Genomic DNA, 21,858 nt, shown 5'->3' with positions numbered 1-21,858 from the left:
AAAGTGGGCAGTCAGCTGATCGGGTAGAAGAGGAAGCTTTTATACCCTGGAGAACACACCTGAGGTGCTGTAGGAGGCAAGGATGAAGAAGGGTGCAGTTTATATAGCTTCAATAGCATATGTAGCCTGTAATCTAAATGCATTGTAAAGCTTGAAAAAAAAAATGTTAGGAGTTGGGTTGTTGTTGTTCTTGTGGTGTTGTAGTTTCCTGTTTGGTTTGGTTTGGTTTGAGACCGGGTCCCACTATGTAGCCCTGGCTGGTGTTGACTTCACTATGTAGATAGACCAGGCTAACCTTGAACTTACAGCGATCCACCGTCTCCCAAGTGCTAGGATTAAAGGTCTATGCCACTATGCCCAGCAAACAGTTGGGAATTGTAATAAAAAATGTCTTTGGGAACAAACTGCCAGAAAAGGGGGAAGGAAGAGGTTTTATGCTATGCTATGTCAGACCGTCAGAGTAGAGATCACCAGCAATTAGAACCTTTTTTCATTTATTTCATCCTTTTTTTTTTTTTAAAGCAGGCTTGGGGATTGAACCTAGGATATACGGCATGTGAGGCAATTGCTCCTCCACTGAGCTGCAGCCTTCTTCTTCCTTCCTGTTAACACCTATATATGCAAGATACACAGCTCTTCCCAAACAATAGCAATGAGTTTTCATAACACATTTGTTATGTGCCTTAGGAAGCCAAGGCAGGCGGATCGCTGTGAGTTCAAAGCCAGCCTGGTCTACAAAGTGAGTCCAGGACAGTAAAGGCTACACAGAGAAACCCTGTCTCAAAAAACAAAAAAACAAAAATTTAAAAATTAAAAATAAACCAGGTAAAGTCTGCAAATTAAGTCCAAGGGAGTGGAGGCTGTGCTGGCCATTCCATTCAGCACCAAGCTGCAGCCTAGAAAGTTGCTCCCACCTGTACCTGGAAAAGGCTCCTTGGCTCATAAGAGCCAGCAGAACTGACTCCAGTGTTGCCAGGCAGCAGGAGACAGTAGGCATCAGGAGCCAGTGGGCAGCAGGCAGTGGGCAGTGGAGGGCTGTTGGCAGCAGGAGCCAGTGGGCAGTAGGCAGCGGGCAGTGGGAGCTAGTGAGCAGCGGGATTTCCATTTCCAAGTATTGGAGCTCCAGCATGAGGGCAAAGGGCATTTGGTAGCCCTCAAGTACTTAAAAGGTCGGTGTCCTATACACAAGACAAATGTCACTTCCTCCTAGCAGAGATCTGTATCTCCGAGAAGGAAGATGGCAAACCAGACTCCTTCCTGTCCCAGTGGCACTCTTGAGCCAACAAGGGCCACTGCCTCACAAAAAGCCCTTGCTCTGCTTCTGTCGTCCCCATGTGCTAGGCTGCAGAGCTGGAAAGAGGATTCTGGCGCCTTGCTCCCGCCTACTGCCACTCTGGCCATTACTCACCCTATCAGATGACCAGGACGCTGGTGGTCTGACTGCTAAAAATGTACTGTCCTGTATCCCCAGCATTCCATGCCTCAGTCCCAAGAACCTCTGACGAGGAGGGCCTGTCATTCTCATAACATGTTGTGAGGTCATTGTTGACCTTGAAAGGAGGTTATTTCAGTGAGTCTGACTTAATGACACTAGCCCTTAAAAGTCGAGAGCTTTCTCTGGCTAGTGACAGGAAGAGAAGCTGGAGAGATCTAGGCTTGCTGGTTAGATGGAAGTAGGGCACTGAACAAAAACTGCAAACAGCCTAAGAGCACAGATTGGCGGTCACCGACTGACAGCTAGCAAATGACCAGGGACCTAAGTCCCATACCCTCGAGGAACTGGATCCTGCTAATGAGAAAGAAGTAGCCCCTCTCCCTGGAGCCCCCCCCCCCCCCATGAGGGAAGACATGCAAACACCTTGATTTCACCCTGTGACACCACAAGCAGGGAACAACCAGCAGAGACTCTGGCCGTGGTGCACAGGACGTCTAACACACAGAGTATATAAGCTAATAAATGAGAGTTGTTTCAGGTCACTGAGCATAAACTGATCTGTTATACAGTAATAGAAAGCCAACACTGCCACTGGCATTGACTCCGCCCTTCTCTAGATAGCTGGCAGGCAGCTCAAAGATTCAAGAGTATATCTGAGTTCCCATCCTATTGTCAAGCCACAAGAACAGAAGGACCAATACACATTAATCCATGAGCCTGGGCTATCTGCTTTCTGGTTACATGGGAGAGAGGAAATTATAGTAATTTTTTTCCTGATAATTCAACATATATGGACCCAATTGTTATTTTCATCTAGGTAAAAACATAATCAAATATAACTTTGTTTTGAAGTAGCAGGCCAGTGAGTCCTCAAAACTGTGGTTGTTGGTAAAATTGCTGGTAATATATGATGCAGGTCTTTGAAAAGGAAGGACAGATGACAGGCTATACAAAATACAATGCAAGTGACAGAAATAGCTTTAAACTCTGTGGGAGCCATGTGAAAAAGAAAAGTCAAAAGAAACATGACATAGATTTCAGTAATACAGCTTAACTCACCCAGCATCACAAACACTTATCAGTCAATATGCAATCCATATAAAACGTACTGAACATAGTGTTGGGTCCCAAAGAAACCCAGGACAAGTCTCCCCCAGCACCTGTGGCTCCTTGCAATACTTCCTACCCTACCCCCTCCCTAAACTCTTCAGTTCAGGGGCTGGGCTTCACCTCCCTTCCCTCAGCTTTTCCTTCCTATAAAACTCAGCCATGGGGGCCAAGCAGGTGGATCTCTGTGAGTTCAAGGCCAGCCTGTCTACAAATCAAGTCCAGGATAGCCAGGGCTCTAATACAAAGAGAGACTCTGTCTCGAAAACCAAAACAAAACCAAAAACCAACAAGAAAAACACTCTTAGCCAAAGCAAGACATGGTGGCAAATGCCTTTAATCCCAGAATTTAGGAGGGCAGAGGCAGGCAAATCTCTGTGAGTTCAAGGCCAGTCGGTGTACAAAGTAAGTCCAAGACAGCCAGGGCTACACAGGGAAACCCTGTCTTGAAAATCCAAACCAAACCAAACCAAACCAAAAAATCCTCAGCCATTTTGGCTAACTTGCTCTCTTGGTCCTCTTGGCTCCTCTTCCTCCTCCTCCTCCTCTTCTTCTCCTTCTCCTTCTTCTTCTTGCTCTCCCTCAACCCCCTAACTCTCTTCTTTCATGGCCCAGTATAGTCTGGACCCTTCCAGATGCCTCTGGCTATTTTCTCCCTTGTATCTATAATAAAAAAAAACCCTTCTCTTCAACCATACCGAGGAGCAGTCACATCCTCATCTGCATTCAGCTACAGCTCATGTTTTTAAAATAAGACTTCAAAATTTAGTATGCATTTTAAGAGTGTGTGTGTGTGTGTGTGTGTGTGTGTGTGTGTGTGTGTGTTCTGGCATTTTCTTTCTGTTTCTCCATGTTAAAAAAAAAAAGACACTTAGGGGTTTATTTAAGCCTATGCTTCCAGGCCATAGGACAGGAACTCCAGGCAGTGTTACCTCTGACCAGGAAACTCAGTCACAGCCAAGGCAGTGCAGAGGAAGCATGGAGGCATGCTTTCTTACAGGCTCACTCTCATACCTGCTTTTAACATTAACTCTTTGAGAATCTCAGATGACATCTTTGGTCACATTTACTCCTAACCCCTCCCAGATCCGCCCTCACCTCTCTAACCCCCCAACTTCTTGGGGTTTGTTTTGTTTTGGGTTTGGTTTTGGTTTTTAATGACCCATGAACTCAAATGTCTGCTACCCATACAAGCTGTGTGGCGCCATCCACTGAGATGCGGCTGACCTGAGAGGAGCCAAACCCTTGAAGACAACTGACTTTCCTCTTCCCACAAATCAACTGTTCATTTAGCTAGCTTTCTTATGTAGCCTGGGACCACCTGCCTAAGGACGGATTGTCCTCTGTAGGCTGAGCTTTCCTGCATCAACTAAGACAATGCCTCACAGACAATTCCACAGATCAGTGTGGTAAAGACAATTACTCAGCTGAGACTTTTTCCCCAGTGACCGATAAGGAAGACAGTCTATGTATTGGTGCACTGATGTATTAAGGTATGTATGTGGAGATCAGGGGACATCTTGTGAGAGTGAGTTCTCTGCTTCTAACAAGTAGCTTCCAGGGATTGAACTCAGGACGTCAGGCTTGGTGAAAACTCCTTTACCTGCTGAGCCATCTCGCTTGGCAGGTATGGTTTTTCTTTTTTCCTCCTTATAACATAACTATTTAGAATAGTTATGCTATTAATAAAACATATATTTTTTTGAAACAGGGTATCTCTGTGTAGCCTTGGCTGTCCTGGACTCACTTTGTAGTCCAGGCTGGCCTCGAACTCACAGCAATCCTCCTGCCTCTGCCTCCCGAGTGCTGGGATTAAAGGCGTGCGCCACCACGCCCGATAAAATATATTTTAAAAATGTATCTCTTAGAATAGTTATGCTTCAAGGGCTCAGTGGCAACATGAGGTTATGGGAATCAGATTGGACAGCGTAGTATTGGACCTTTAAAGAAACACTTCAATCGATTTTCTTTCATTCTTCATTAAGCATAAATAAAGGATAAACAGATAATTACAGAGATATAAGAATATACATACATATACACTATACTCTGACAAATACCAAACAGTTTTTTCAAACCATTAGTTCTTAGTTATAAGGACTCACACTTCAATCAGAGGATTGGGGCTAAGTGATACACTGATTTCTGGTTTCAAATCCCTCAACACGAAGTGATGCAAGCAAAGGAGAATAGTACGAGGCAACAATGAAGTCCTGTGTTACCTGGGAGAAGACACACTGGTCTTTAAAGTAACCACCAGCTGACTACGCATTTCCGCTCCTCAGAGACCTTGGACTAGAAGTTGAGGGCCCGTGTGTTTGTTTCTGTCCCAATCAGTATTACCAATATGCAAAAATAAGGACTGAAAAGAGCGAAACAGGTAACATACAGCAAACACCTACACTAGTTATTTCTTTTTGCTTGCTTACTTTTTGAGACAGGCAGTCCTGGATTCATTATGTAGATTAGGCTGACCACACCTCACAGACTTCTGCCTGCCTCTGCCTCCTCAATGCCGGAATTAAAGATGTGTACCACTGTACCTGGCCATACTCATTATTTCTACACACACACACACACACACACACACACACACACACACACACACACTCTTAGGGGCTTCGACAGATGTAGTGGCACACGCCTATCATCCTAGCACTAAAGGGGCAGAGGCAGAAGGACGGAACGTTTAAAATCAGCCTGGGCTACAGAGTAAGACCCTGTCTCAAACAAATACATAATATATACATATATACATACATACATATGTACATACGTACATATGTGCGTATTCACTCACTCCAGTACTTCAGCTGAACCCAAAGCCCCAAGGGACCTTCAAAGATGATTCAGAGCAGCGATCTTTCTCCCACAGGTGACTCAGGTAGAAAAAAATAGGTCACATCCAAATAAGTATAATTCAAGGCAGGACAATGAAAAGGACTGCAAGAGATTGCCAGAAGCTATGGCCTTAAACTTATGGAGAATTACCTCACTCCGCCTCCAGAATGCTGGGAAATTATAGGTGTGCACCACTACACAAAGGTCTGTTGGTCTGCAAGATGGCTCGGTATTAGGTAAAGGTGCTGGCTACCAATCCGGACAACCTCAGCTCCGTACCTAGGACCTGTAAGATGGAAAGACAAAATCATCTTCTACAAGTTCTCCTTTAACATCCAAGTGTGCACTGTGGTATGAGTGCACACCAACACACACACTCATACATACAAAAGTAAGAAAGAAAGCAGCAGAGCAGTGGTGGCAGCACACGCCTTCGGTCTCAGCACCTGGGAGGCAGAGGCAGGTTAATCTCTGTGAATATGAGGCCAGCCTGGTCTACAGAGTGAATTCCCGGATAGCTGGGGCTACACAGAGAAACTCTGTCTCGGGGAAGGAGGGAGGGAAAGAAGAAAGGAGGGAAGGAAGGAAAAAGGGAGGGAGGGAAAGATGGAAGGGAAGGAAGGAGGGAGGAAGAGAAAGAGGAAGTAAAGGTCTAGATAGATGACCCAGTGGTTAAGAGTGCATTCTGGTTTTCCAGAGGACACAAGTTCAGTTCTTAACACCCACATTAGAAGCTCACAATCACTTGTAACTCCACTCCAGGGAATCTGATATTCTCTTCTGGCCCTCACAAGTACCTGCACACACACACACACACACACACACACACACACACACACACACACCATAACAATAAAAATAATTTTTAAAAAATATTCTCTAAGAAAGGACTAACAGGGTCTTATTCAGTTCCGTGGCGTTTGTTGCCTGTTGTGCGGAGAGTGGAGAAAGCGGAAGATCGTTATAAGCATCTCTGACCTCCTCACCCTATTCCTTCCGCCCTCTGCCTCTGAGGTCAGCTCAGGCTCCCTTCTCAGGCCTACAAACGTCTTGCCTCCTAACTGCTTCTAACTGTCCATGGAGAAAACAGCTCTTGGTCTTGACTGTGACTTCAGGCCAGCCTTCCCTGGGATGAGTAGTCACCCGCTGCCTGGGCGCGGCAACCACCTTCCTCTCGTTCAGCCAGGAAGCTGCTGAATCAAGATGCTGCCACCGCAGCTTCCTGCTCTAGGACGCTGTGTGAGGAGGAAGTTGCTCTGCTAAGTATTGTAAGACCGAGTTCTAAGGAAGGGCATTAGACTCTGTGGAAGTCCAGAAAGGATTTTAAAGGATAAGCTGCAATTTAGAGGAATTATCAACGTAGGGATGACATTCTTTAAGTATGGAAGACCCACTGGTCAACTCAGCCATGGGAGAGTGTGATGAAAGCTACTGACTGAATACATGAAGTGTGGTGTGTGTGTGTGTGTGTGTGTGTATGTGTGTGTGTGTGTGTGTGTGTGTGTGTGTGTGTGTGTGTGTGTGTGTGTGTGTACAGACAGGAAACAAAGATGAGCCTTCAGAGAGAGAGAAAGAGAGATCAGATCACAGTAAGGAGCCCGGTGTTAGCTAGAAGAGGACAAGTGAATCAGGCAGAGGTGAAGCCAGTGATGCAGCTGGCCGATTACAGCTTAGGGCTGTGGAGACAGCTCACTCGGGAGGGTTAAGAAGTGTCTCTTTTGCAAGCATGAAGAGCTGAGTTTGGATCCTCAGAGCACACGTAAAAGCAGGGTGCTTTGGGAGGTACCTATAACCCCAGTGCTAGGGGACAGAGGCAGATGATAGCTCCTGGGTCATGCTGGACAGCCAGCCTAGCCAAAATGGCAAGCTTCAGTTTCAGTGGCGGACCTCATGCCAAAAAAGGAAGGTAGATCGGGCGTGGTGGCGCATGCCTTTAATCCCAGCACTCGAGAGGCAGAGGCAGGTGGATCTTTGTGAGTTCAAGGCCAGCCTGGTCTACAAAGTGAGTCAGGACAGCCAAGGCTACACAGAGAAACCCTGTCTGGGAAAGAGAGAGAGGGAGAGGGGGGGAGGGAGAAGAAAAGGGGGTGCTAGAGAACAATAGAGGAAGCCATCAATTCAGACTGACGCACACAGGCACATGCACACGCTGACAACACACACACACCAAAGAGAGTGACATTTACAGTCAGGATTAATGCCCCATCTGTAACCTTTGCGCTTTAACTGCATACCTCTTCACTTACTCCCTTGATAAGCTCTAAAGGGTGGAATATGGGAGCCTGGAAGGAACCCCGTGGCTCTGCCCTGCTGCTCTGTCTGCTTTTCCTGTTATTCTGCAGGAGAACTTCCTTATGGTTTGCTTCTTCCTTTGTTTGGCTTCACAGCAGAGATCAAACCCAAGGCCTGTTCCTCAGTAAAAGCTGCTCTACCCTCGGGCTAGGCCCATCCCTCCAGTTTTAATTATATAAGTAGTATTAATTTTGGAGACAGGTTTTCATGTAACCCAGGCTAGCCTCTAACTTGTTACATAGCAAAGGATCACCTTGAATCTCTAACCTTCCTGTGTCCATCTCCTGAGTGCTTGGGTTACGGGTGTACACCCCTATGGCTTTGCTCTCTCTGCACAGTTTTTGGTTAATCTGAGTGGTTTGCCTTTAGTTGGAGTTCTCTCTTTATAAACAGTAATTACAAACATGAGATGCAGCCAAGACAAACTCATTTCGATACCATATTATATTGTTCGTCTGTAGATAGTCTCCTAGACAACTTTTTTTTTCTTTTTTCATTTTCTCTTTCTGGAAATATTCCATTCAACTAAAGAGTGAGGCAAATACATTGATAAACAGGTGGGAACAGGCTATGGCTGGAGATATGACTCCTGGCCAAGAGCACTGGAACCTCCTTAGAGGACCTGGGTTGGGGTCCCTGCACCCACATGGCAGCTCACCACCAATGCCCTCTTCTGGTCTCTGTAGACACAGCATTTGTGATGCACATACACACAAGCAGACACTTCGGAGGCAGAGGCAGGCAGATTTTTGTGAGTTCAAGGCCAGCCTGGTCTAAAAAGCAAATCTAGGACTGCCAAAACTACACAGAGAAACCCTGGCTCGAAAAACAAAAACGAGCAGGCAAACACTCATACACCTACAATAAAAATAAATCTTTAAAAATTACAATGGGAAACTGGGCACGGTAGCACTCTGGAGGCAGAGGCAGGTGGATCTCTGTGAGTTAGAGGCCAGCTTGGACTACAGAGCAAGTTCCAGGACAGCCAGAGCTCAGAGAAACCCTGTCTCCAAACCCTCCCCCCAAATTTACAATGGGCCAGTATTGCTTTTTTAAAAATCTTAGAACATCTTAAAAGACACCTTGAGAAAGAAAATGAACTCATTTGATCCAACGTCAACAGTTTTACAGTTTGACAGATTCCTAGGAAATTTTTTAATGAGGAAAACACACAAGTTGTCATGAAAATGGTTGTCTATATTAAAAAGAACCCTCTCCATGGGAATTTCCTGACTTACAAAAGAGGAAGCTGCCTAGAGAGGGATCCAACAGAGCTTCTTACCATATTTAAGCCCTGCTCAACATTCTTTTGCCTTATGAAAAATTATTTCAACTCTGTGTTCATATTTCATTAACTGACAAACTGTAAAACAATAAATGAGCTATGTGAAGAGTATAACAAGTGATTTATTTGTTAGGAATGTGGATAGAGCTGGGAGTGGTGATATATACCTATAATTCAAGGATTCAGGATATGAGATCAGGAAGGTCAATTAGAGGATAGCCTTGGCTACGTGGTGAGTTTGGAACCAGCCTGAGATACATGAAATCCAAAACAAAAATCTCAGGGCTGGAGAGATGGATCAGTCATTAAGAATGATTTTAAAGCCAGACGTGGTGGCACGCACCTTTAATCCCAGCACTCGGGAGGCAGAGACAGTCGGATCGCTGTGAGTTCGAGGCCAGCCTGGTCTACAAAGTGAGTCCAGGACAGCCAAGGCTAACACAGAGAGACCCTGTCTCAAAAAACCAAAACAAGCAAAAAAAAAAAAAATCAAAGCCCAAATCTGACAAGTAGTTACACCATGTTCCTAATACTCTCCTAGACTTGTTTTGTGTGATTTTACTGTGCCAATAAAGTCTTTTAAAGTATATTTTAAGGAGCTGTGGATGTGGCTCAGTTGTTAGAATGCTTGCTTATTATGCACAAAGACCTTGGTTTGATCCCAGATATGGTGGCTGTGGTAGTTTGGATGAGAATGGCATCTTTAAGCTCCTATGTCTGACTGCTTGGTTCCAAGTTGGTACAACTGTTTGGGAAGGATTAGGAGGTGTGGCCTTGTTAGAAGAGGTGTGTCACGGGGGCTGGGCTTTCAAAAGCCTTGCAACATTCTGAGTGTGCCTCTCTGACTCCTGCTTAAGGACCAAAATGTGAGCTCGTGGCTTCTGCGCTAGCCATCATGCCTACTGCCACCGCCACAGTTCCCTACCATGATGGACTCTCACTCTCTGAAACCATAAGCCCAAGTCAATGCTTTCTTTTATAAGTTGCCTTGGTCATGATTGTCACAAAAGAAACTAACACAGTGGCGCGTGCCTACAATCCCAGAACTCAAGAGTTGGAGGCAGAGCCGGGGGCAGTGGTGCACACCTGTAGTAATCCCAGCACTCTGGGAAGCAGAGGCAGGCGATCTCTGTCAGTTCGGAGGCCAGCCTGGTCTACAAAGTAAGTTCAGGACAGCCAAGGATACACAGAGAAACCCTGTTTCAACCCCCGCCCCAAAAGAGTTGGAAGCGGGAAGATCAAAAATTCAAAGTCACACTGGACTACATGAAACCCTGTTTTTGTTTTTGTTTTTTTTAAGTATGGCTAAAGGCAGTTGTTATTTTTATTGGCTGGTTGTTTTTTGAGACAGGGTTTTCTCTGTGTAGCCCTGACTGTCCTGGTACTCACTTTGTAGACCAGGCTGATCTTGAACTCACAGAGATCCACCTGCCTCTGCCTCCTGAGTGCTGGGATTAAAGGCATGTACCACCACATCTCGTGTGTGTGTGTGTGTGTGTGTGTGTGTGTGTGTGTGTGTGTGTTGTTTTATGTTGCTTTGAGTTAGGGTCTCAGGGTTGGGGATTTAGTTCAGTGGTAGAGCGCTTGCCTAGCAAGCGCAAGGCCCTGGGTTCTGTCCTCAGCTCTGGGGGCGAAAAAAAGATAGGGTCTCACACCAGGCATGGTGCCTCCCTGCACTTGGGAGGCAGAGGCAGGTGGATCACTGTGAGTTTGAGGCCAGCCTGATCTACAAAGTGAGTCCAGGACAGTCAGGGCTGTTACACAAAGAAACCATGTCTAAAAACAAAAAACAAAACCAACCAAACAAAAAAAAGATAGGGTCTCACTGTGTAGATCCTGCTGGCTTTGAACTTAGAGCTCTGCCTGCCTCTGCCTCCTGAGTGCTAGGACTAAAGGCATGTGCCACCACAGCCAGTTTATTTTTATATTTTTAAGATTTTTTTTCAAATTATGTGTATGTGTCTATATGCACATGCATACAGTTCCAAGGGAGGCTAAAAGAGGGTGTTACAAGCTTGCCTTAGCAGGAGTTACCAGCAGTTGTCAGTTGCCTGACATGGGTGGGTGCTGGGAACAAAACGGGGGTCCTCTGCAAGAATAAGCTCTTAAGCACTGAGCCATCTCTGTGCTGTCCCCTTTTTAACCACTAGCATTAGTGGAGTATATTTTTATATTAATTAACACATATCACATTTTATTTATTTTTGTGTTGTGAGACAATGGACTTCATTGCTCACACAGTCCTGGAACTCACTATGTTTCGGCAGGACCCATGGGAGTACACGCGTGGCAGCTTGCCCAGCCCATGCTATTGTTAACCACGGCTCACAATTCAAGCTACTCTCTTTGTCGAACATTTTGTTTTTTGACAACTGTTTTGACACCCACACACCCACCCACTACACTCTCATCCAGAAGAGATTCACAGCCCTAAAAATTCCCTATGTTCTACACGCTCTTGTGTCCCAGGCCCTCCCCAGCCCCCATGGTCTCTGGCCGCCACTGGCCTTCCTGTGTCCTCAGCTTTCCTTTTTCCAGATTGTCACAGAGCCAGAGTCATACAGTTTGGTTTCCTGGTTTGCTTGTTTCACTTAGCAACGCATACTCATGCCTCCTGCGTGTCTTCCCGCATCCTTTAAAAAGATGGTTTTATTAGGAGTGTTTTCATTGCTTTGGAGGGGTTGCTTTGTTTTGTTTTGGAGGCATGTGCCATGGTATGCTTTTGGAGGTACCCCTCCAAAAAAAAAAAAAAGGCCTCATGGGATTTGATTTTCTCCTTTCACCATTTGAATCCCTTGATCAAAGTCAGGTAGTCAGGCTTATTAGCGAGAGCCTTTACCTGCCGAGCCGTCATCTCACCAGCCCTCTTTCTGTTGCTGGGAATTGAAGCCAGGGCTTTGCACAAGCTGGGCAGGTGTTTCACCACCGAGTCCCAGCCCCAGCCCAGAAGGCTCAGCTTTAAAGCATTGTTCTCATCTTTTTACAAAGATTAGGGCTCCATTCCCCTCATTCCAACTCTCAGAAGAGGCAGGAGAATGGCTCAAGGTCATCCTTAGCTACATAGCAAGATTGAGGACACTCTGAGCCACTTGACACACCTGGCCTCAAAATCAAAGAGAGCAAATACCAATAATACCAGTGAGCATAATTTGCAGTTTTTAAAAAAATGTTTGTTATGAAGCACTTTATTACTGCTTTGTTTTTGAAGCCAGGCATGGTGGTGCATGCCTCTAATCCAGTGCTAAAGGGACAGAGGCAGGTGGATCTCTGAGTTCCAGGCCAGCCAAGGACATGTGGGTGAGACCCTGTTTCATTTTGCTTTTGACAATAAGTCACCAAATCAAATGGAGTAGCTTTGGAATGTAACATAAGGCAGGAATCCAATGGCCTGCTTCTTTCTCTCCCCTTCTGTATGTCTGTCTTTGTTCCCTTTGTGTGTGCATGCGTATGTACATGTCTGTGTATGTGGGTGTGGCTGCCCATGCAAGTTTGCATGCATGTATAGTTCAGAGGTCAACTTTGGGTGTTTTCTTCAATCATTCTCCACTTGGTTTTTTGAGACAGGGTTTGTCTGTGTAGCCCTGGCTGTCCTGGAACTGGAGATCAGGCTAGCCTCGATCTCAGAGATCTACTTCCTTCTGGATGAGAGGTGTGCACCACCACCTAGCCTGAGAACAGGTCTTGAACGGAATCTGAAGTGTGGTAAAAGTATATGTGTACATATACGGGTGCGTGTGCACGTACGTATGCGTGTGTGCGTGCATCTGTGTGTGTGTGGGTGGTACATGCATGTGTGTGTGTGTGTGTGTGTGTGTGTGTGTGTGTGTATGGGTGGGTCTACCTGTGTGGTGGTGGTAGGGTAGATGTGCTTTAAGAGGCCAGAGATGTCACATGTCTTGCTCTCCATGCATTACGTGGCTCTCTTGTTGAGCTTGGAGCTAGACGGGCAGCTAGCAAACCCCAGCGATCCTCCTCCTCCTCCTCTGACACCCAGAGCTCTGGGGCAACAGGCATGCATAGCTATACCAGGTGTTTTTGCTTTGTTTTGTTCTGGTTTTTGGTTTTTCGAGACAGAGTTTCTCTGTGTAGCCCTGGCTATCCTGGACTGGCTTTGTAGACCAGGTTGGCCTCAGACTCACAAAGATCCGCCTGCCTCTGGCTCCTGAGTGCTAGGATTAAAGGTGTGCGCCACCATGCCTGGCTATACCGTTTTATATAGGTCTTTATGCTTACACAGCAAGTGCTCTTACCCACTGAGCCATCTTCCCAGGCCTTGCTCTATTTCTTGACCTGATTTGAGTTCTTTATGATACTGTCTTGTTAATAAGTTAATTCATCAAATGATATTTATGTGTTTTATGTTTTTGGGAATGCGAGGAACAATGTCTCATGTAGCCTTAGTTGCTTTGAATTCACTAAATGGGCTGAGGCAGTCTAGAATTCCTGGGCCTCCTGCCTCTGCCTGCTAAACACTAGGATTTAAGGTGTGTGCCACCGTGCCAAGCGTTATGTTTACCTAAAACATATGTTGACAACTTTAAGGGTTCATCAGGAATTAACACTGAGCTCATAAAAAGCAGTTAAAGTCACACTAGTTTTCAGGTAGCGAGCATTCAGCCCGGGGACGCGGGGCCCTTCCACTGACAGCAGTGGTCGCAGAAGAGATGGAGAATAACTAGGAGCCTGGAGCACGGCAGTACTGTCGGCCCCACGACAACCTGCCTTCCATAGTAACGGCAATCGGCCCCCAGAGCCCTGTGTCACACCAAGATGAGTTAAAGTGAAAGAGGAACCATCACAGCATCTATATAAAATATTACTGGGGTGGGGGAGGGGATAATACCTAATTAGTCCAGAGAGAAAGGGCCAGCAACATGGCTCAGCAGGAGAAATGCTTGTTGCCTTGTTGCCATACCTGATGACCTGAGTTTGATTCCTAGGGCTCACATGCACACACACACACACACACACACACACACACACACACACAGAGTAGAAAGAAAGAGACTTCGGTTGCCTTGATAAAAGTTTATATCACACTAATCGTACCTTAGATTTCTCCGCAACCCTGACTGGACGGTCAGTGAGATGATCTCCAAGGAGTCCCAGTCCTCATGGATCATTTCATGGTGATTTAAATTGGAGTTTGTTTTTTTTTGGGGGGGGGCAGGGGGCAGATATGAAAGCCATAACATTATAGTTCTGAATGTAGAAGAACTCAGAAAATATAATCTCTACAAATTCTTTCTCCTTTCAATATTTTCTTTTATTTATATGTGTGAGTGTAATGAAGGAGCTGGAGCCATGGACCTACCACCTTTTCTGGGCATTAAACTCAGGTCCCACGCAAGACTGCGCCATCTTGCTGGTTGTCTTTCCTTCCCTCCCTTCTTCCCTCACTCCCTCCCTTCTTCCCTCACTCCTTCCCTTCTTCCCTTTCCTTGGCTCTGGCTATGTAACCCAGGCTGACTCAAATGGACACCCTCCTCTCTCTGCCTTCCATGTGTTGGAGTCATAAGCAAAGACAATCACTTCCAGGTCCATTAATTCCTTCTTGAGTTGTTTTGTTTTGTTTTGTCATGTTTTGTTTTTCAAGGCAGAGTTTCTCTGTGTAGCCTTGGCTATCCTGTACCTCATTCTGTAGATCAGACTGGCCTCCCACTCAGAGATCTGTCTGCTTTTGCCTCCAGAGTGCCAGGATCAAAGGCAGGCAGTACCACCAACCAGCTTCATTCTTGGTTTTTGTTCATATTCTTGAGACAGAATCTCATGTAGCACAGGCTGGCATCAAACTTGAGAGCCAAAGATAGCCTTGAACTCACAACCCTTCTGCATTTATCTCCCAGTGCCAAGATTATAGACAAGCACCAACATTTACATAGTACTGGGCATGGATCATGGCTTTGGACATGTTAGACAAGAGCTCTACCAGCTGAGCCACATCCCTGGCCTATGAGTTCTTGCTGAACAAACTATTTGAGGGTTTATTATCAACTAGTTGAGAAATGAACAGAGTAATTATATCAACAGGACAAAATGTCAACCATGAAGTCAGTGAAGTGAGAAACTTACAGAGTGAGAATAAATTGTTCTGGTTATAAAAAACTGAAAATGTCATAAATTCTGATGTTAAAGGAATGTTACTTTTAACCAAAGTTGGGGGAAGGAAAAAAGTAAAGGCCCAATTAATATATTTAGGAATATTTGCTAAGCAGAATGGCTCATGCCAACTCAGCATTTGTCCTTTATAGAGGCAGGAGGAACCAGGCATTCAAAGGCCAGCCTGCACTGACCAATACCCTATCTCAGACAAGTAAAAAAAATTTTTTTAATATATTTTTAAGACTTATTCATTCCACTGGGCATGGTGATGCACGCCTTTAATCCCAGCACTTGGGAGGCAATACTTCCTGTCCAGGAAAACAGCCACATCAATTGCTACAATTGGTTACAGAACCTTGCTCTAGTTTGCTTCTTTGTTGCTGTGGTAGAAACTCAAGGCAGGAGCTTGAAGCAGAAACCATGGAGGAGCCCTGCTTACTGGCCTGCTTACTCACCTACCTTTCTAACATAGCCCAGATCTTCCTGCCTAGGGATGGCGCTGCCCATAATGGGCTGGGTCCTCCAACACCAGTGAGCATTAAGAAAATAACCTCACAGACATGCCCACGGGCCAATATGATCTAAGTAGGCAATTCCTCTGTTGAAGTTTCCCTCTTCTCAGGCGGCTCTAGGTTTGTGACAAGTTGACAAGAAAAACTCACTGTGACATTTAAAAACCACAAAGTGGTGGTGGCACATGCCTTTAATCCCAGCACTCGGGAGGCAGAAGCAGGCAGATCTCTGAGTTTGAGGTCAAGCCTGCTCTACAGAGTGAGTTCCAGGACAACCAGGGCTCCACAGAGAAAGAACCACTCAGACCACAAATAAACATAGCAGGCCAGGCAAGAGGGTGTAGCCGAGGTGGAAAGCGCTTGTTTCAACATTCTAGGGGCTCCGAATGGATACCCCAAAACTGCAAGGCAATGCAAACACACACACACACACACACACACACACACACACACACACACACACCAGAAAAACCAGTGATAGTGGCGAGAGAGATGGGTCAGCACTTGCTGCTCTTGCAGAGGATCTGACTTCAGTTCCCAGCACACACATCGGTTGGCACACAACCATCTGTAACTCCAGCATCTTGGGATCTGATGCCCTTTTCTGGCCTTCTCAGGCACACACACACACACACACACACACACACACACACACACACTCACATAGACATGCATGATATAAATAAATCTTTAAAATATTCGCCTGAGCTAATAAGTTCTGCAAGCTCTGATGTGCAGCAAATTTGAAGATGCTCAGGGCCCCTTCTTTGGGAGAAATAGTTGGGTACCGGCTCCCAGACACTGTCTCTCTCCTTTCTTGGCTTTTTCAGCGCTTCAGAAATCCTCTGCATTTTTCCATTCATTCCAACCTGTCAGCTTGCTGCTCTGTTCCTCCAAAGCTGCCATGCATAGTTATGTCCTTAAGGCTTCTCTGCAAACTTTAGGAACAGCGTTTGCCGTTGCTTCTGGTGGTTCCCTTGCTTGTTGGTTTGTAGTGAACCCACCTTCTTCAAAGAGCTCTGAGTGTTCTGATTTGAGGGTGAGCAGACCTCACTGCTACAGCCGAAGCTGATCTGGAGCAAATCCCTCTATAGCTTCCTTTGCTCCGGGGATCCTGGCACTTTCTGGTCACCCCACTGGCTGCGGCTGGCTTAGCAGATCTCTTGGCCTTCTGCTCCGCCTAGGACTTTGTATACTTGACCTAGTCTGTTTCTGATTTTTGAGGATGTCCTCTGTAAGTTTGATACACATATGCTTTTAGCCGTGGTGGGCACAGTGTTAACCATGTGTCCGTTAATCCAAGTTTGCCGATCACTTTGTGTAAATCCAGGCCCAATGGCATGCACTGCAGTTCCAGCCATTCGGGATTTATCCTTTGTATGTTTGTGTGTCGATATGTGTGTGGGATGCATGTGTAGGTGTACATGCCATGTGCATGTGGGGAGATCAGAGCACAACTTCATGGAGCCAGTTCACTCCTTCCATCCTTACCTGGTTTTCGAGGGATGGAACACGGATTGTCACCAGGCTTGTTCCACAAGCACTTTTACTCCCTGAACCTCCTTGCTACGCCTCTCTGCCTTATTTTCTGAAATAGGGTCTCTCACTGAATCTGAACTTCAGATTTAGACCAAGCTGACTGGCCGAAGAGCTCCAAGGAATCACCTGCCTTTGTCTCACCACAAGCACTGAGGTTACACGCGTGCCCACACTGTACAGCTTTTTGTTTGCTTGCTTACAGTGTGTGTGTGTGTGTGTGTGTGTGTGTGTGTATGTGTGTGTGTGTGTGTGTGTGTGTGTGTGTAGATCCCTTGGAGCTGCAGTTACAGGCATTTGTGAACAGCTAGATGTAGGTGTTGGGGCCTGAACTCCAGTCCTCTGATAGATCAGTGCGCGCTCTCTCTCCCACTCCACTGGTGACCTTTTGCACGGTGCTAGGGATCAGGATTCCGATTCCCATGTATGTGACGCAGGCACTTTATGAACAGAGCATCTCAGCTCCTCTTTTCTGATATTTAGAGTTGGTTCATCGTACCAACACTGAGAGGCAGGTTAACATCACCTGTAGTGAGGGCTTTGGTGTCTTTAAAAACCCAGTTATGTGATGTGAACATGTTGTTGTTTGAATCCCAGATGTGTGGGATGTTGGGCAGCCTCAGATCGTCCACAGCAGCTGACTATCTGCCTCATGAGGGCTCTGAGAGGGGGCGTGGTCTTTGCCAGCTTCGGACAGTTTAGTTCTGGGGACTCAAGAGGGTATAAATGCCAGATCCCAAAGAGGGGAGGGGTGCTGGAAGGAGGAAGGCAGCAGCTGCTGCTTGCCCCCTGCTGCTCTGCTCACTGCTGTTGCTGTGGTTTGACAAGAAGAAGAAGTTGGAGATATCCTGATACAAAGATTGGACTTGCTCCAGGGAACCCACTGACCCTCAGCAGCAGGAAGCAGTTGAAAGGAGACGTGGCTGCCCCCTTCCCTCTCTTTCTCTCCTATCTAGTGTTGGGGGGTTAGAAGGCATTATGGTAGCTAAAGGTTGGAAGGAAGGTAGAGGTATAAGGACCCCAATAAAATAGATTAAAAAAAATACAAGCCAACAATCACCTGCCCCCCACTCCACTTAGAATTTGTCTGATTCTATTTGCAATTTTTGCTTTTCATTTACATGTTTCTTTTCCCCAGGGCTCAGTCTCGCAATTTCTGCATTTTACATGTTGAGGCCAAGGTAAGTCCATACAAAGTCTGAGTTGTTACAGCGCCCTTGGTAAACAGGACCTGGATATTTTATCTCCGTGGGTTACTGGCCCCAGTAGTACTTCCTGTCCCAGAGTCTAAGATTATAAAGCTGTATCAGCTTTTACAGTTAGAATGTGCACAGTCTGATTTTCTTCCCCCATTCTTTTATTTTCAACTTCCCTTCGTCCCTAGGAGGAACGAAGAGTTCACTGACTTCTGAGCTCGCAGCTCCTTCCTCCGAGCGCATCAGCTCCTGGCAGCCAGTGTTGTTGGGATCTAACTAGAATTTTTAAGGCGAAAGCCTGGGCCATGGCTCAGCCATCTGTCCCCAACACTTCATGAGGCAGGTGAAAGTGAAAGCAAAGAAAAGAGAGTCTCTCAGTGTAGGCCATATCGAGAAGAGAAATAAAGGGGGGAGGGGCCGGCAGTGACCTCTGAGTTCAACGGTGGGGTACTGACATGAAACTTTAGTTTAAAGCTAAAAGTCCTGGTCTAGATGTGGCCCCCCTATCATCTCTGGGTGCCAGTCTCTCCCGCAAGGTGGTCTCCGTGAGCTGTCAGCACTGCGTAAAAATCTCTTCCTAGAATGCAAATTCCCACTCTGGCTAACACTGGTTCAGGCTTTCCCCTCCCACAGCCTGGGGGTTCCTGGGTAAACCCCTGGGGTCCACTGTTCCAGTAGCCTGATGTCCCAAGGATAGTTACACAACTCTGGGCTCTTTAAAGGTATAAAGTGCGGGTGTAATCCAGGAACAGCCGCTGAGCACAGACAAAGCACAACTGTCTCCACATCAAAGTCCACTTGTCGGGACAGGTTATGAGACTCCAGGGCGACACCGGGACACTGTTCAGTTTACAAGGAACTTTACACCTCGCCTGACCTCACAACTTCTCCATTCTCACCAAGAACTATTACCTCAGAATCTACCAAATTCTCAGAGGGGAAATGGCTAATTCTCAGGACCCTGTACAAAATTAAAATGTGGAGATCATTAAGAGCGAGATGGGGAGTGTGTGTGTGTGTGTGTGTGTGTGTGTGTGTGTGCGCGTGTGTGCGCGCTCACTCGCTCGTGCCCTGGAGAGACGGCTTAATGGTTTAGAGCTTGCAGTCTAACAGAGGGCTGAAGTTTGATTCCTACCATCCACATCAGGTGGCTCCCAGTTGCCTTACACACCGGTACTCATATGCACACACCTACACACAGAAACATGAGTTTAAAAATAATTTTAAAACGTAAAAGAACATCAAGACGGGACTAGGGGTATTGGCTTTATGGTTGAACACTTGCCTAGCATAGCTTCTATCCCCAGGACCTTGTGCATGTCTCTCTGTCTCTGTCTGTCTCACACACACACACCACACATACACACATACACACACACACACACACACACACACACACACACACACAGAGATTAACACCTATAGTGGGCCCTTCTCATCCTTGGGTTCTCCGAGACTTCAAGGCACACACAGGAAGCTGACCCCATGTGAGGTAAACTCTGAGTGCTGATCCAGCCCAGTATTTCTGGCAGTGGGGTGGGGGTGGGGGAGTGAGGGAGCTCACTTGCCCCACTGGGGTTGTAAGGGAGTCAAAGGAGGAGTGTTCATTACAAGTGAGTCCTAAAACTTGAGAAAGAAACGCACAGGGTATGTGTGCCCAGTCAGTACAGTGCTTGCCCAGCATGCACAAGATCCTATGTTTGAGACCCGAATCGTTTAAACCGGCTATAATCTCAGCCCTCATGAGGTGAAGCAGGATCAGAAGTTCAAGGTCATCCTTGGCTCAGTGGCAAGTGTCTTAGGGTCCCTATTGCTGTGATAAAACACCATGACCAAAAGCGACTTGAGGAAGAAAAGGTTTATTTTGCCTTACAGCTTAATGAAGTCCATTACTGAAGGAAGCCAGGGAAGCTGAAGCAAAAGCCATGCAGGCTGCTGCCGAGTGACTTGCTTCTCCTCAGGGCTTGCTCAGCCTGTTTTCTGAGAGAACCCATGACCACCAGCCCAAGTACAGCATCACTCCCAACAGGCCGGCCTTCCCACACTAGTCAGCCATCAAGAAAACCGCCCTACAGGCTTTCCCACAGGCCATTCTTACGGATGCATTTTCTAGATTAAGATTCCTTCTTCCCAGATGACCCAACCTTGTGTCAAGTGGACAGAAAAGCTAGCCAGCACAGTGAGTTTGAGGTCAGCCTGGGCTACATGAGATGCTTTCAAAAGGTAAGAAAGAAAAATAAACAAACAAACAAACAACAACAACCTTCTTGCAATATATGGGAGGGTTTTTTTCCAAGAGAGAATGCATAAACCTGTGAGTTCTTAGCTGCTGGTTTTGAAGACAGCATACCCTGACCATAACAAGCAAGCAGGAATGTCAAAGAGACAAACGGGCTGTCCTTTGCTCCTTTACCAGGTTGTCACACTACCCACATGAAGGCGTTGCTGAGGCACAAGGGGGAAAGAATCCAGAACTCAATCCCCCTTCTGAAATTTTTCCACAACTAGGGCCCAGCCCTCAGATTTCACTATGGACACACATCTTTCAGTGAGGCAATGCACACCAATGTAAATGATAGTTGCGTGGCGCATGCACGCAAGACTATAAAGCACAATTTTCATTTCGATTCTGAGCTGAGCTTTCTGAAGTACTCCTGTAGTCCCAGCTACCCTCAAGCCTGAGGGTGGAAGATCACTTGGACTCATGAGCTTGAGACCTGCCTGGGGAGTATACTAAGATTCCCCATCTAGAAAAATATCAGCTGTCAACTGATAAAGTGTAGATAACTAATAAAGCACAAGGCTTTCATTGCACTGGACAACTGAAAGCTGATGCTGTCTGTAGGTTCAATTTTCTTAACAATTATATTTTATTATGAACTTATCAAAGGAGCATACATCCCTTAGAACCTGACTGGCATAAACCTAAGGAAAAGATGATTAAAAAACACAAAAATGAAACCTTCTGGGTATCAGTTCACAGGAATGACTCTCCTGGTGCCGTCAGCAGGATTTCTTCTGCTGGAACCTGGAGCAACTGGAACCTGGAACATCAGCTGGAGCCCGGAGCCCCGAAGCCTTCACTGGAGCAGTTCTCTTGAGGAGCATCTGGAAAACCAGCGATGAACAAGCCACTCAATCCCAAGTCTCCAAAGACCTCGCCTCCTGTTTTCGGCTCACATTTATATCTCCTCTCAGAATTTGTTCAAGGATGTTCTTCAGTTGGTAACAGCCAAGCTCCCCCACAAAGTGGTTGGAACTTCTAAGGGGATAAACATCACCTGCTCTCTCACAAGAGAGTCTGCTCACCAGAGTAGGATGAGTCTGTTTCTCATCCTACACTTGGGATCTAAACAAAAAACATGTTTATCTCTCCTTCATCTATCGCTCCTTCCCCTAACAAAAGGTTAATCGCCGTGGTACATCCAGTCATCGCAGCACTGGGGAGGTGAGGAAGGGACGTACGTGTCAGAGATTAGTGCTAAGGAGAAAAGGGACAGATCTAGGGCTGGTGAGATGGCTCAGGGGGTAAGGGTGCTTGCTGCCAACCCC

At 46.3% G+C, this 21,858-nt stretch overlaps 1 long non-coding RNA gene across 1 annotated transcript in view; it reads left to right on the top strand.

Annotated features, from left to right (window-relative positions):
- LOC311586430 overlaps positions 1–21,560 on the top strand; it is a 28,360-nt gene extending 6,800 nt beyond the window's left edge. The window contains exons 2-3 of the long non-coding RNA XR_014775531.1: positions 18,249–18,291; positions 20,182–21,560. This is a non-coding gene — a long non-coding RNA (uncharacterized lncRNA). The remainder of the gene's footprint in view (positions 1–18,248; positions 18,292–20,181) is intronic.
- The last annotated feature ends 298 nt before the right edge of the window (positions 21,561–21,858 follow it).

This window comes from Acomys minous (assembly GCF_964271855.1).
Source record: "Acomys minous genome assembly, chromosome: 16".
NCBI lineage: Eukaryota > Metazoa > Chordata > Mammalia > Rodentia > Muridae > Acomys > Acomys minous.
Note: the sequence above shows the minus strand (reverse complement) of the source record. Positions and strands in the feature narration are given on the sequence as shown.